Genomic DNA, 12776 nt, shown 5'->3' with positions numbered 1-12776 from the left:
AGGAGGGGATACCTCCCTGGCTTGGGTAGGACAACAATCGTGGCCCTGTTGGACAAAGAGCCCAAGGAGCCTTCCTGACATGCTTACGTAAGTGCTTCGTGCACTGCAGTGATTGCCTCTTCCGCAGCCCATCTATAGAATTCCACAGGGAATCCGTCCTCTCCCGGAGATTTATGGTAGGGGAGGTTTTTTATTGCTTGCGTTATTTCTTCCCTGCTTATATTGCCTTCTAGGAGGGCTCTACCTGCCTCCGATAGACAAGGTAGGTTAGCCGCGTTAAGGAATGCCTCTGTGTATGATCAGTCGCTATTTCAGGGGTATAGAGATGTCGGTAGTACATGGCAAATTTGTTCACAATGTCTTGCGGGCGGGTCAGTACTGCTCCTGAGGAGGATGTTATGGCTGGGATGGCAGAGGCAGCCTCTCTTTGTCGGAGCTGAGCCGCTAGGAGATGTCCTGCCTTCTCGCCTTGTTCATAGTGGCAGCCGCGTAATTTTTGCAGTGCATATTCCGCCTGAGATGTATAGAGTTCATTGTGTGCCATTCGGGCCTGTTCTAAGGAGCAGCGTAACCTAGGGGACGGTTGGGCAGTATATTGTTTAGTGAGGTTCTGAATTGTGGTTTCTAAGGTAGTGTGGCAGGCTATTCTGTCCCTATTGGCTAATGCTGCGTCTTGCATCATATTCCCTCTCAGGGTTGCCTTTGCCGCTGCCCATAGAACCCTTTTGGAGGTCACAGTGCCCGTATTCTCGGTCATGTATGTGGACATGTGAGCCCTAAGTTGCCCCTTCTCTTGGGGGGAGCGTTATCTGTGTACAGCGAGGCGCCATGGTTTTCGGCTGGGGGGGATAAACCTACCTGGACCAGAAATAGTATTGGGGAGTAGTCTGAGAGACCACTGTCTAGGATACAGGTGTCTAGCATTTGAGGTATTACAGTGTGTGATATCAAGAAATAGTCCAGGCATGATTGGGTGCCATGGACAGATGATAGAAAAGTATATTCCTTATCTTTCGGGTGTTGTATTCTCCACCAGTCAACTAGGCCGGCATCCGTAGTTAGGTCAGTCAGAAGTGCCCTGTCATGATTGTTGCCTACATCGATGGGGCCTGTCCTGTCCATTATGACATCTTGGGCGAGATTCCAGTCTCCCACGATTATATAACGGGTAGTTCCGATTTCTGTCAGGAGGCGATTTAGTTGTAGGAAGAATGGACGCTTTGAACCGGTTTGTGCGTAAACGGAGCCCACGCATAGGAAGGTATTCCCTAGTTTTAGTTTGGCGAATATATATCTTACTTTCGCATCGTTCCATGTTTTAATGATTGTGATCGGAAGGGACTTACGCGTTAGTATTGCCACTCCGCATGTGCAGGGCACGCTGTTTCCAGGCTCTTGGTTCACTGGGCAGCAGCTAAAAGCAACCTTTCCTACCCAGTCCTGTTTAAGTTTACAGGATTCCAGAATGTCGAGGTGGGTTTCCTGGATCAGGGAGGTATCTGCTCTTCTGGATTGAAGATAGGACAATATCTATTTCCGTTTAACATAGCTTATCATGCTATGTACATTCCAGGAGAGAATCCGTAATGGTCGTGTCGCTTGGGAAACGTTCCCCGACATTTTGAGTGGTTGTGTAGAGTCGCACCAGTTCCGGGGATGGTACTGGTAGGGAGGGGGGCTACTTCGGCTGTTAGAGTGGAGGTTGTGTTTGTTATGGTGCAATGGCTTGTGGGGGGGGGGCAGCTGGCGGGGTCCGGGAGTGCTCTCTAGAAAAGGAGGAGAGAAGGAGGTGGGAACAAAGGAAGAGAAAACAGAGTAGATAGAGGGAGAGCCGGGGGGATGTAGAGAAAAGAGGGGGAAAGAAGAGAGAAGAAAAGTAAAGCAAAGAAAAGGAAGGGGAGTGTAAAGATCGATTATACATAGCAAGATTAATAAAATAACGAGAAAGGGTGCTGAAAGAGGAGATAGAAAAGAGAGGGATGGGGAAGCTAGGGGTCCAGCCTCCTTAGTTAGATCTGTAAACAGTGGGTCTGGTTCCTCTTGGAGCTCTTGTGCCGTATGGGTAGTCTTTGCCAGGGAGGCGATGGTGGGGGCAACAGGGAGCCGGCTGTCAATATGACGATGACAAGGAGAGAGGGGGAGGTTTCATGGTTGTACATGGAGACCGGACTACTCGGCGGCAAGTGATGCCAAGTGTGGTGTTTTATGTGACTGAAGTGTGTACTGGTTTGAGATAAAGGGTAGTTGTCGCACCTGGGTAATACTGTTGTAAAGTATTATAGATCATGCAGGAGAGTTGATAAGAGAGGAGGGGAAAGAGGTTGATGCAGGGGGTTGAGAATATGTTGTGGGATTGTAAGGTAATATTGTAAGGTAAGGACAGGGTAAATGGAAAGAAGAAGATAGATAGGTGGGGGAAGGTTGAAGCGGGGGATGGAGGGGGTGGACGGGGCGATATAGTTCTGGAGGTGAAGGTACATAGAGGTGTAGGTATAATACATCCTGAATACTTCTTTTCATCTATAGCGTCGCATTGTCACATACTACAACATTTCTGTAACCTGTTAATTCTAAAAACATAATATGTCATAATGCCTTATCACACTGTTATATTATTAACTGTTGAACTAGGTGTCAGGCAATATATCGCAGAGTAGGTAATGAGGGCTGCCGAACCCTAGACTATGCATGGGCAATGTGTGTCTCACTTCATTGTAAATACCTTGTTTTGTATTATTACATCACGATACTATAGGGTGGAATGTATTCAGATATTGTCAATTTACTAGTTTAACATGTAATACCATCATGATCGTCCTGTTCTGTATGCGGGTTGCGGATATCAGCAATAGTTAGTCTGGAGATGAGTGCGTGTGCTCGGTAGGGGTTATTAACAATTTATGTTTTGATATCGTAGTATATTATATCATATTAGGGAGGGTACTAATGTACATTGGGTTGTGTTGTGTATCCCAGAGTTTGGGTTAGTTTATCTTTGTTTGACCTGCTCTCGGTCCCTGGGATAGCTATGGAGGTTAGTTAGCTCTGGTATCGGTGTTAATCTTATGTATTGCATGTTGGGGTAGGTTGTACTGTATTGCTTGCTACTATGGGGTATTCTGTAGTGCGGTAGAAGCGTGTCAGTTTCTATAATAGTTTTTTGATAACCCTTGTGTAAAACTGTAAAGCCAGGTCTTGACTGTTATGTAGCCTATGGGAGTCGATGAAATCTAGTCCAGGCACTGGTGTGTGTACTCTGTCTTACAATAAAAACAAATTACAATGTACTTGATAGTATCACATTATAAGGCCTTATATTGCACTATGGAGAACATGGGCTTATTAATCGCCTAACTTTAACAACAACACCAACGACCTTAAACAGTTATGGGAAAAATACACATATATGATCTGAATAGGTACTCATCTGTCCTCGGGGTCGACGGCGGCTGTATATCGATATTCAAGCAATTGTCTCACACATACACAACATTGTGTCACCTTCTCAAGAAGATGTAGTCGTTGGTTTTAAAGGGGAGCGGGATTTGTCTCTTTCCTATAGCTGGGTGTGGGTTGCTACGGCATGTAAGGCCTGACCCCTGCCATCATGTGATCTGGCTAGTCTCTCCATGTCCCTGCCTCTTTGACTGGCATCAGTGTCATATAGGGCCGTATTTGCTTTCTCCATTCCTGAGGGGAAAGTTCCATTACCTTCATTATCCCCTGCGGTATCGTGCGGGCGGTTTGTGCTAGTGGAGTCAATGGGTTGAGGTTGGAAAGAGTCAAGGAAGAGTCTCAATTCTTAGGGGTTGTAAAAGTCTGTGGATACTCCGTTTTTGGTAACCCACATTCTTGCAGGGTCAAAGAGGCCATATTTCATCTCCAGTTGGCGAAGCCAGGGTCGTCGAGTTAGAAAGGCCTTTCTGCGTCCATTGGTCTCTTTGGAATAGTCACGGTTATTCAGATGTCATGCTGATCTACTCGGAAAGGACCATGGCTATGCGCCGCTTGAAGTATTTGACGGGTTTGGTCATGCCGTAGTAGGCATGCGATGATTGGTCGGGGGCTTGAGGATTTGTCAGAGCGTTTCGGGCCTACTCTATGTGCCCTTTGTAATTCTAGCGGTGGGTCGAAGTCCAATGAGGTCAGTTTTGAGAGGGTGGAGCTCAAAAAGGCCTGCATATCTGTGCCTTCTTCGTTTTCCGGGATCCCAAGTAGGTTGATGTTATCTCTCCGACTTCTGTCCTCCATGTCTGTTAGTTTACTCCTAAGGTAGAGGAGGTCTTGGTCTCGGTCCTGGGACGCAGTAGCATGCTCTTCAAGTGATCCCATGCGTTGTTCCAGTCCCGTCACCCTAGACTGGAAGCCTGCAATGTCAGATCGCATGGATTTGGTCTCCAGTGTTAATGAAGTTATAGAGGCATCCATTCCCTCTATGCGGCGACTGACAGTGGTGATCTCCTGTAGTATCCGTTCCATAGTTGTGGAGTGGTCTTTGTCAGACATCGTGATGGGCTCGGTTGGGGGTGGCGATACGTGAGGGCCTGTCGTTGTAGGGGTTAGGCGTTTGTGATGGACTGCTTCTGAAAATATTAGCTGTCGTGCCGGTTTGCTGGCGGATTTATGATTCAGTTTGTACCGGGCATCGCCTTAACGGTCTACAGGGGCTGCCCAATTAAAGCCCGGGCTTTCCTTCCTCAAGATCCGATAGGGGCATAAGTTTTCTGTGTCAGCCAGTTCCCGTTTCTGTTCCGTCTCTCTTTTTCTTTCCCCCTTTTTTATCTGTTCCCGTCTGTTTATTGTTCCCCTCTCGTTAGGGGGAGGAGTGGGCGCGCCTTTCTTCAAGTCTTTTTCCAATAGTCCAACCTGGTTGGGGGTATGTATGTCTGGGCGCCCCCTCTGTCGTTGCCGGAATCCCCCTGGCGCGTGTGAGTTTGCGGTGAAGGCATTAGCTCCTGGGCCCGAGTGACCTGGGTGGAAGGAGAGAGGCAGGTGATGATGAGGCCCGCCTCAGCATGCTAGCTTGGATCATCTGCTCCTTGCGTAGTTTTCTTTTCCGTGTGTCTTTTCGTGTCTTTTTGCCTCATCTTCCTTTTGTTGTTATTCCATCTTAACTTTGGGCATTTTTGTTGCTCTCCCGTTGTCCTCTGGTCCCCTTTTTTTTTTTTCTCTTTTTCTCTTTTCCTCCTGTTCTTTCTTTTCTCTTTTCCTCCTGTTCTTTCTTTTCTCTTTCTTCCCCCTCTTTTTATTTCTAATTTATTGTTTCATTATCTTGCCCCTTATTTCCGCGTCTCCCTCCTATATGTCCTGTGGGGAGAGGGGTATAGGGTGTTTGCCCCTCACTGGATGCGGTTAGTTTACTTGTCCTTCTTCTTCTCTTCCTTGCCCTCCTGTCCCTCCGCTCCTCCAGCTCCTTCTGATCACCTCTCTCCTCCCGCTCCCTCCACCCCCTTTGCTCCTCTTCTCTCTCTGTTTCCTTTTCTCTTCTCCCTTCTTCCCCTCCGTCCTTCCCTTCCTTCCTCCTCCCCTGTTCTTCCCCTCTCTCCTTCTTCTTTGTTAGTATTTTCTGCTTTGTGGAAGGGGAGGAGGGGAGGAAAAACTTAATATCCCAGCGGAGGGTAGTCAGCAAGGTAGTACAGCGTCTCCCATCAACGTTGGGAGGAAGGGAGGGGGGAGCCGTACCTCAGCTGCCAGTGGTTTTCTCGCTGGAGAGGCTTCTCCGCTTAGGGCTCAGAGGGCGCGGCCCCGCCTCTCCAATGGAGCCCCTGCCCTGGCTTCGTTTGTCGGAGGGCCCCCGATGTTCCGATGGGTTTCCCTGCCGGGGGCCAGGGCTCCGAAAATGGAAAAGGGCCTCAGCGGTTCTCGCGGCTCTCTAGGCCGCCCCGCCACTGTCGTAGGGGCGCCGGCCGCGGCGTCCAGATAGCGCGACTCCGCCCCCCGGGCAGGCCTTCTCTGCCGGGGACGAGTTGCGGGTTACAGGCCTTCAAACTCGTTTTTACAGGCTCTCCTGGCGCGGGTCAGGAGCACAGCAGCTGCAGAAGGGGTTAGCGCCGGATACGGTAGTTTCTCTGGCTGTCTCCGCGCCCCCGTCGCCTCCCCGGAATCACCGCAGCACGTAGCTCGCACTCTAGGCAGCCATCTAGCTTCGTGGCCCGGCCACGCCCCCCACCCAAAATATCTTATGTTGTGGTTCCCAAGTTCAGTAATGTCTCTGGGGGGGGAATGTTAAGTCCTATAGGTATGGAGCACCAGAAGCTCCTTCCCTCATCAGTATCTGATTTGGATATTCGACCATCCTACTCCTTCTCAATACTGGATGTTATGGCCTTAATGCAAAAAACTCTGTAGGGTATTTTTGAGGAAGTGGTTTTGAATACAGATACACTGAAAACGCATAAACTCTACCTGCAGACTATTGCCTCAGAACTGAAACTGATAAATGGTTGCATGCATGGAAATAAGGAAAAGAGGTAGCTACTATTGTGGCTACTCTTTGGCCCTGAGGTTCCCAAGGCAGGACAAAGCAATAAAAAAATGGGGGTGGGAGCTGTTACCCAGTGGGAGGTAAAGGGAAACCCAGTTTCTCTTACAACACACCCAGCCCACAGCAAGAGATAGGGAAGTAAGAGAAGAAGGGCATGCAGGTAGCACACAAGCTCTGGGTAGCCCCTCAACTTCATACACGGCTAACCCGAGTAGAAGTCTTTGCAAGAAAAGGGGAAAAAACCCTCCGCAGGGAAAATAAATTGGATCAGATGGCAGGGTAGGGGTGAGGCGTAAGATAAATGAGGGGTACCAGGGGGGTCAAAGTGTAAAACTCAATAGGAAGGGAGATAGGAAGGAGGAATTCAGAGAGCATACAAAAGAACGGGAAGGGTGTACCACTGTGGTGAGGTTAAATACAGAGAGTGAAAAAAGATCTAGTAAAAATATAAAAGCGGATGCCTCTATATCACTCGGTCTTAGAGAGGATCATGAGGAGGAGGCAAACTCCCTATGGGTATACTTAGAGCCAGTCCCAGAAAACAGGAGGGGTAAAAGACGAAGGAAGCTAAACCCTTTAAATAGTTCCCGGCTTCTGGAGCTATTTTCCTCCTGCCCTAACCTACATCCAATCTCCAAAACTGATTTGAGGCAAGTGGGCTTTTTGGAAAGCAAAGACGGCAAGGAGGTCACAAAAGTCCTGCTATATTCAGGCTTGGTAAGAGAAACCCTGTTGATGTTGTGGCCTTAAATTAGATATTTAGAATTAAAAAGACTGACTATGAAGTTAGCATGTTTATTATGCTTAGTGTCATGTCGCAGAGACTCAGATGTAAAGGCGTTGGAGGTGAGTAACAGAATTTATGATCATTTTGGGGTCACTATTGAAATTACGAAAAGGACCAATACAATGTCAGATATGATTTTCTATCCAAAATTTGAATCTTGTAAAAAGCTGTGTGTGGTTGATTGCATGAAAGAGTATGATTCCAGAGTGGAGGAATTTTGCCCTGATGGGGTAACCCATTTTTTAAATTATTTTGTTAACTTTTTTAAAGCTGTAATAACTACAAATATTGTTGGGGCAGCAATAAAGGGTTTATTGCATAATGATAGCCTCCAGTTCTGTAATGAAATCACTATTTCCAGACTCTTCTACGGTAAAAGGTGAATAGCATTGTTTGTTTCATTATCAACATAGTTCACAATATTCCTTGCCTCTTCATAATGTAGCTCAGAAGGTATAAATTAAGAATGTAGAAGAGGTTTAACCGTCTACATTTCCATGCTTTTTACCTCCATTATCCATTAACTGATTTTCAAGAGGCTTGTCCTTCTAATACAGAGGTCCCTCGGAGAGGGGCACAAGGAACAGTGCTCTGTTTTTAGTGAAAAAAACGGACTAGCAGCGAGCCACTCTAATGGGCCACAGTAATATATTTTGTCACTTACTTCATGGCTGGGATAGGTGTCACATGCTCTAAATAACCCCCAAAGTCAGCCCCCCGTTTCTGATAAAGGATCACACTGTGGATACTTTACGCTTTAGGGATTCAAGCTGCCCATAGCATGATGGCAATCATGTATTTGATCGTATTTTTAAAAGGGATAAGTGACTGCAACTTAAACATATAGATTATGAAATGTGTTTAGATCTTCCAATTTTATAGGATAGTTGTGAAAAATGTTTGTCATTCTGGGGGGGCGATTATTTATGTATTTTTTTTTAATTGGGTATAGGGGGGTACAGCATTCAAATGTTTGAAAAAGACTGTTCTATTGTTAAGATGGACATCTAAGTGTCGGGACTGAAATCTCAGGGTACGGCAACTTCTATGAATGCATCACAACTCAATGCATTTGATAAGAAAGTGAATGTGGCAATTAAACTCAAATTGTTAACTGATAATTTTCCTAGACGTGCTAGCATGTATGCTATTGAAACTGTCCATACCATAGTACGTGATTTCCATGCTGTACCTGAGGAAATTTCACAAGATGAAGACTGTTCAAATCACTTATCTTTAATGGAATATCAAGTCAGGTTCTTGTCTGCCATATCCTTCCACAGTTCGTGTGCAGATGTGGCAGCATATGGTTCATCTATAGTGGCTATGTACCATATGTAGATGAAATCTTGGAAGGCTAATACCATCCAGAACAGCCTGCCATCTCTTCCATTCTCTGGAGTGAAGTGGCTTAGATCTCATCTTGATGAATTAGTGAAAAGCAAATTGTGCTGAACCATAAACTCATAACTCCCTATCTATCCCATAATCCGAGACACAGGTTTTGATTCCTGCAGAATCTTTGGAGCTTCCCCATCTGGGAAGGGCTCTGGTCAGCTCTTTCATGGCAGTGGTAGTGGCTGCGGAGGCTGCTATGTTGACAGTACAAATCAGTGCCCTAGCCCTCCTGCTCCTCAAACCTCTAAGTCCCGACTATGTTCTCCCATGGAGCCATCTTTTGAACTTTTACAGAGTCTGGGAAATTCACTAGCACACAGCCAAGTCCTTCAAATTGTAAGAAATAACTACAGAATTTTATTTCAGGAGAGTCCTGTTTCAAAGAGACTCCAGTCAGCATTACCCTCCATTTTGCCCTCTGATACTCCATGGCCTTTTTCAGGGAGTTGAAGTGCTACCTGCAAAGGCTGCAGTAATGTCAGCCATAGATTCCAAGCAGGGACAAGTTTGTTTCTCTATCCTGTTTCTGGGCCAAAAGTTGTCAAGCAAATCGTGAGAGTGCTAAACTTAAAGGGGGTGAATTCCTTTATTCCTTGACATACATTCAAAATGATAAATCTATAGTCCATTCTTCAGCTGGTATCTCCTGTGCACCTTTTGGCTTCAATAGACTTCATCATCATCATCATTTACTTTATTTCGGTAAGAAAAACATACCATAAAGGTACAATACTTAACAATATATAAAAGAGATTATAAAAAGCACAGTAAAATAAGTAAAAAGGTTTTTTAGAAAAGAAGTTAAAACCATAGCAGAATAAATATAAAATGTTTCTTTCTCCGATAATATAAAAAACAACACCTCTGAACCCATAAAATGTCAGCTGATATTATACACCAGGGTACAATAAATATACTTGAGGAAGTCAGAATCTAAAAAACAATCATCCAATCTTATTCTTTGAGTCACTAATCTGAAGTGCCATAATTGAACCCCCCATTTTTTTTTACCACAGGATGGACTATATAAGAAGATAAATCAAGTATAGAGAGGTTCTCTCGGCAGATAAACAATTCCCAAAGACCAATTGTAACTGATAATATAAAAACAGCGCCTCTAGTACCACAGAATGTCAACTAATATCATAAACCAGAGTACAATAAATATACATAAAAAGATCTAAGTCTAAAAGCCTGCTACCCAGTCTTATTCTTTAAAGTCGCTAGTCTGGTACGCCAAATTGATTCAAGGAATTTTGCCACTGGATAGGCTATGTGTACAGATGGATCAGATTTGAAAATTCTCTCGGCATGTAAACAACTCCTAAAACCCATTTGTTTACATAGAGAATTGATCCAAGAAGCCCTCTGTTTGTCATATGCATGACATTGAAAAAGAACATGTAAAACAGACTCTTCATTCTTGCATTCCATCGGACATAACTTAGACCCATTAATAGAATTAGGCCATTTGTAAGTTGAAGAACAGAGAGGGAGGGACCCTATTCTAAATCTGATAAAAAGGGCGTGTGCAGATGGAGAAAGTGCAGCATCCATGAAGGGCTCAAACTCATAGTGCATTTAAATTGCAAGTAGCTATCAGACATGGACAACGGTGCAACCTCAGCAGATTGGGCAGTTTGAACTTTGAGCCAAAAAGCATCCTTCAATTACTGTGCAGCATTTTTGGGAATGGAAGAGGGATCCTTCCAATAGGACCCCAATAGACTTAAAAGTCACATAACTTCATATTTATGTTCTTCCAGTCTCAGGAACATATCCAAACTTTTGTGTGATGGGACTTCGTTATCAATTCTAAGTTCTATTCTGAGTGGCTTCTGTTCCAAAAGCCTTCATGGTGCTGGCTCCCTTGGTTCATATCTTATACTGTAAAGGCATTTTAATGTGTCTAACCCCTGATGATTGGCAATATGTGCTTCTTTTTTGTCACATGGAGCTGTTCTTCAAGTATGCAGATTTAATCAGTTATATGGCCTTATTCTGATCCTTCCAAATTCTTATCTGACTACCATCCCAAAGTCTTCAGTTCATAGGAACAGACATTTTGTTGGACCAGCTAGCCAACAAGGAGCTTCTTTCTCTTCTAAATGTGTTCTCTTCTAAATGACTGTCTATCCTATTCTTAGGCATTAATACGGGGTGGCCCAAGGGGTCTATGCCAGCCAATTTCAAAATAGTATCCTTGGCTTGTTTTGACTTGCAGCCACTTGTATGACATTTGCTGCAACTTTGTGGAGTCCATCGTCTGCAAATTGTGCAATATCAGTTACCTCTAAGCATTATGACAACAGATACCAGCAAAATGGAATAGGGGGCAACTTTCAGAAACCTCTCTGTGCAGGGACATTGGCCAGTGGAAGAGGCAAGTACCTCATCAACTCTAAGGGAGATGGCTGTCACTCACCAAACCTTAGTCGCTTTTGCCCCTCTATTGAATGATCAAGCAGAGTATAGATAGTCAATTCACTGTGGCTTACATAAATTGCCAGGGAGGAACAAATGTTTAGAGGCTTGCGACTGTGGCTCAGTTGATTGGCCTTTGGACAGAATTAATTCTACTTTCCCTGATTGCAGTGTATTTTCTGATGAAAGATAATGGCCATGCAGATCAACTGAGCAGGGTTTAACATCTTCAATCTCCCTTGGAGAAGATCAGTCATCCTTGGTTGGATCTATCTGTCTCCCCCTAGCACTACCTGCTTCTGCACTATTGCTCACTTTTGACATCTCAGTAGATTTGAGCAGTGGAGGCAATCTCATTAACACAGCCCAGACTTCTCCTCTATATATTCCCTCCATTCTAGCTCCTGAGCAGAGTGTTGAAGAATATGAACGAGGAGCATTGAAAGGTAGCTCATATTGTATCAGTGTTATCATTGAAGGACCTGATATGCTCTGCTCCTTCACCTAGCGAATTAATCTCCTTGGCTGTTCCAGATCTCTCCATCCCTTCTAGGGACTTCTCTTTTATCAGACCTATCACTCCAAGGCCTTGGTCTCGGTGTCTGGAGCTTGTAAAAGTTATGTCTGCAGGCCTTGTGTTGTTTGGAGGAGGTACCCTGTTTCATATGACTATTTAGATGCCGATGTACTTTGAAGTTATATGCTAACCATTGAAGGCATTTCAAATCCTGGTGTGGGTCTAAGGGTGTTGATGCCCCTTCAGGTGATCACAATTATAGATTTTCTCTGAGATTTTTTTATTTGCTTAGGCTGGTGGTCTCTAACTTGCAAAGACTTTGGGTCACAATTCGTGCTTTAAGAAGTTCATACCTACATTCCCATGAGTATGTGGTATTATGGCCCTCATTATGAGTTTTGCGGGCGGTGGATGCTGCCTACCTAACTCATTCCTCCATTTGACTGGCCAGAACACTGCTGCCCTATTACAAGTTTCAAGATGGGCCGGCCGGCGGAAATACTGTTTCCTCCCGCCAGCCCAGTGGGAAACAGGGCCTTAACAGTGGCCTGTAATTCGGGCAGTGGAAAGCGCGACTGGGCTGTCCATGGGGGCCCCTGCACTGCCCTTGCCCCCAATGCCCCCATTCCACCAGCCTTTCCATGGCGGTCCAACTGCCATGAAAAGGTTGGTGGATTGGGAGTTGTAATCCCCAGGGCGGCGCTCCTGGCGGATTAAAACCACCGAGACCGCCAGGCTGTCAACTGGCAGCAAGCTGGCAGTGTTGGCAGTGGGACCGCGGCAGCTATGCCACGATCGTAATTTGGCAGTCCAACCGCCGCGACCACGGCGGTCTGACCGCCACCACAAGTCTAGCGGTTTCAAGGCATTTATAATGAGGGCCTATGTCTTTTTTAAGTTGATGTCCAGTTATTCCCTCCTCAATTACTTCAGGGGGTTTAGCCTTGTTGCTTCAGGGCACTTAGGGCTGTCTGTTTTAACCTTTTGGAAACTCTCCATGTTACATTTCCGATAATAAAGGTTTTGTTATCCTTTGACATCACATCTGGGCATCGTTTATGGAAGATAGTTGTTTTTCCGGACCTGATCCATCTTTTCAGTTGTAATTTTAATTGCTAAACTAAAGAAACAAAACAGCTCCTCTCAGTCAGTAGCTATGTAATATG

This window comes from Pleurodeles waltl, chromosome 4_2 (genome assembly GCF_031143425.1).
Source record: "Pleurodeles waltl isolate 20211129_DDA chromosome 4_2, aPleWal1.hap1.20221129, whole genome shotgun sequence".
In the NCBI taxonomy this organism is placed as follows: Eukaryota; Metazoa; Chordata; class Amphibia; order Caudata; family Salamandridae; genus Pleurodeles; species Pleurodeles waltl.
This window is presented reverse-complemented; position numbering follows the sequence as displayed.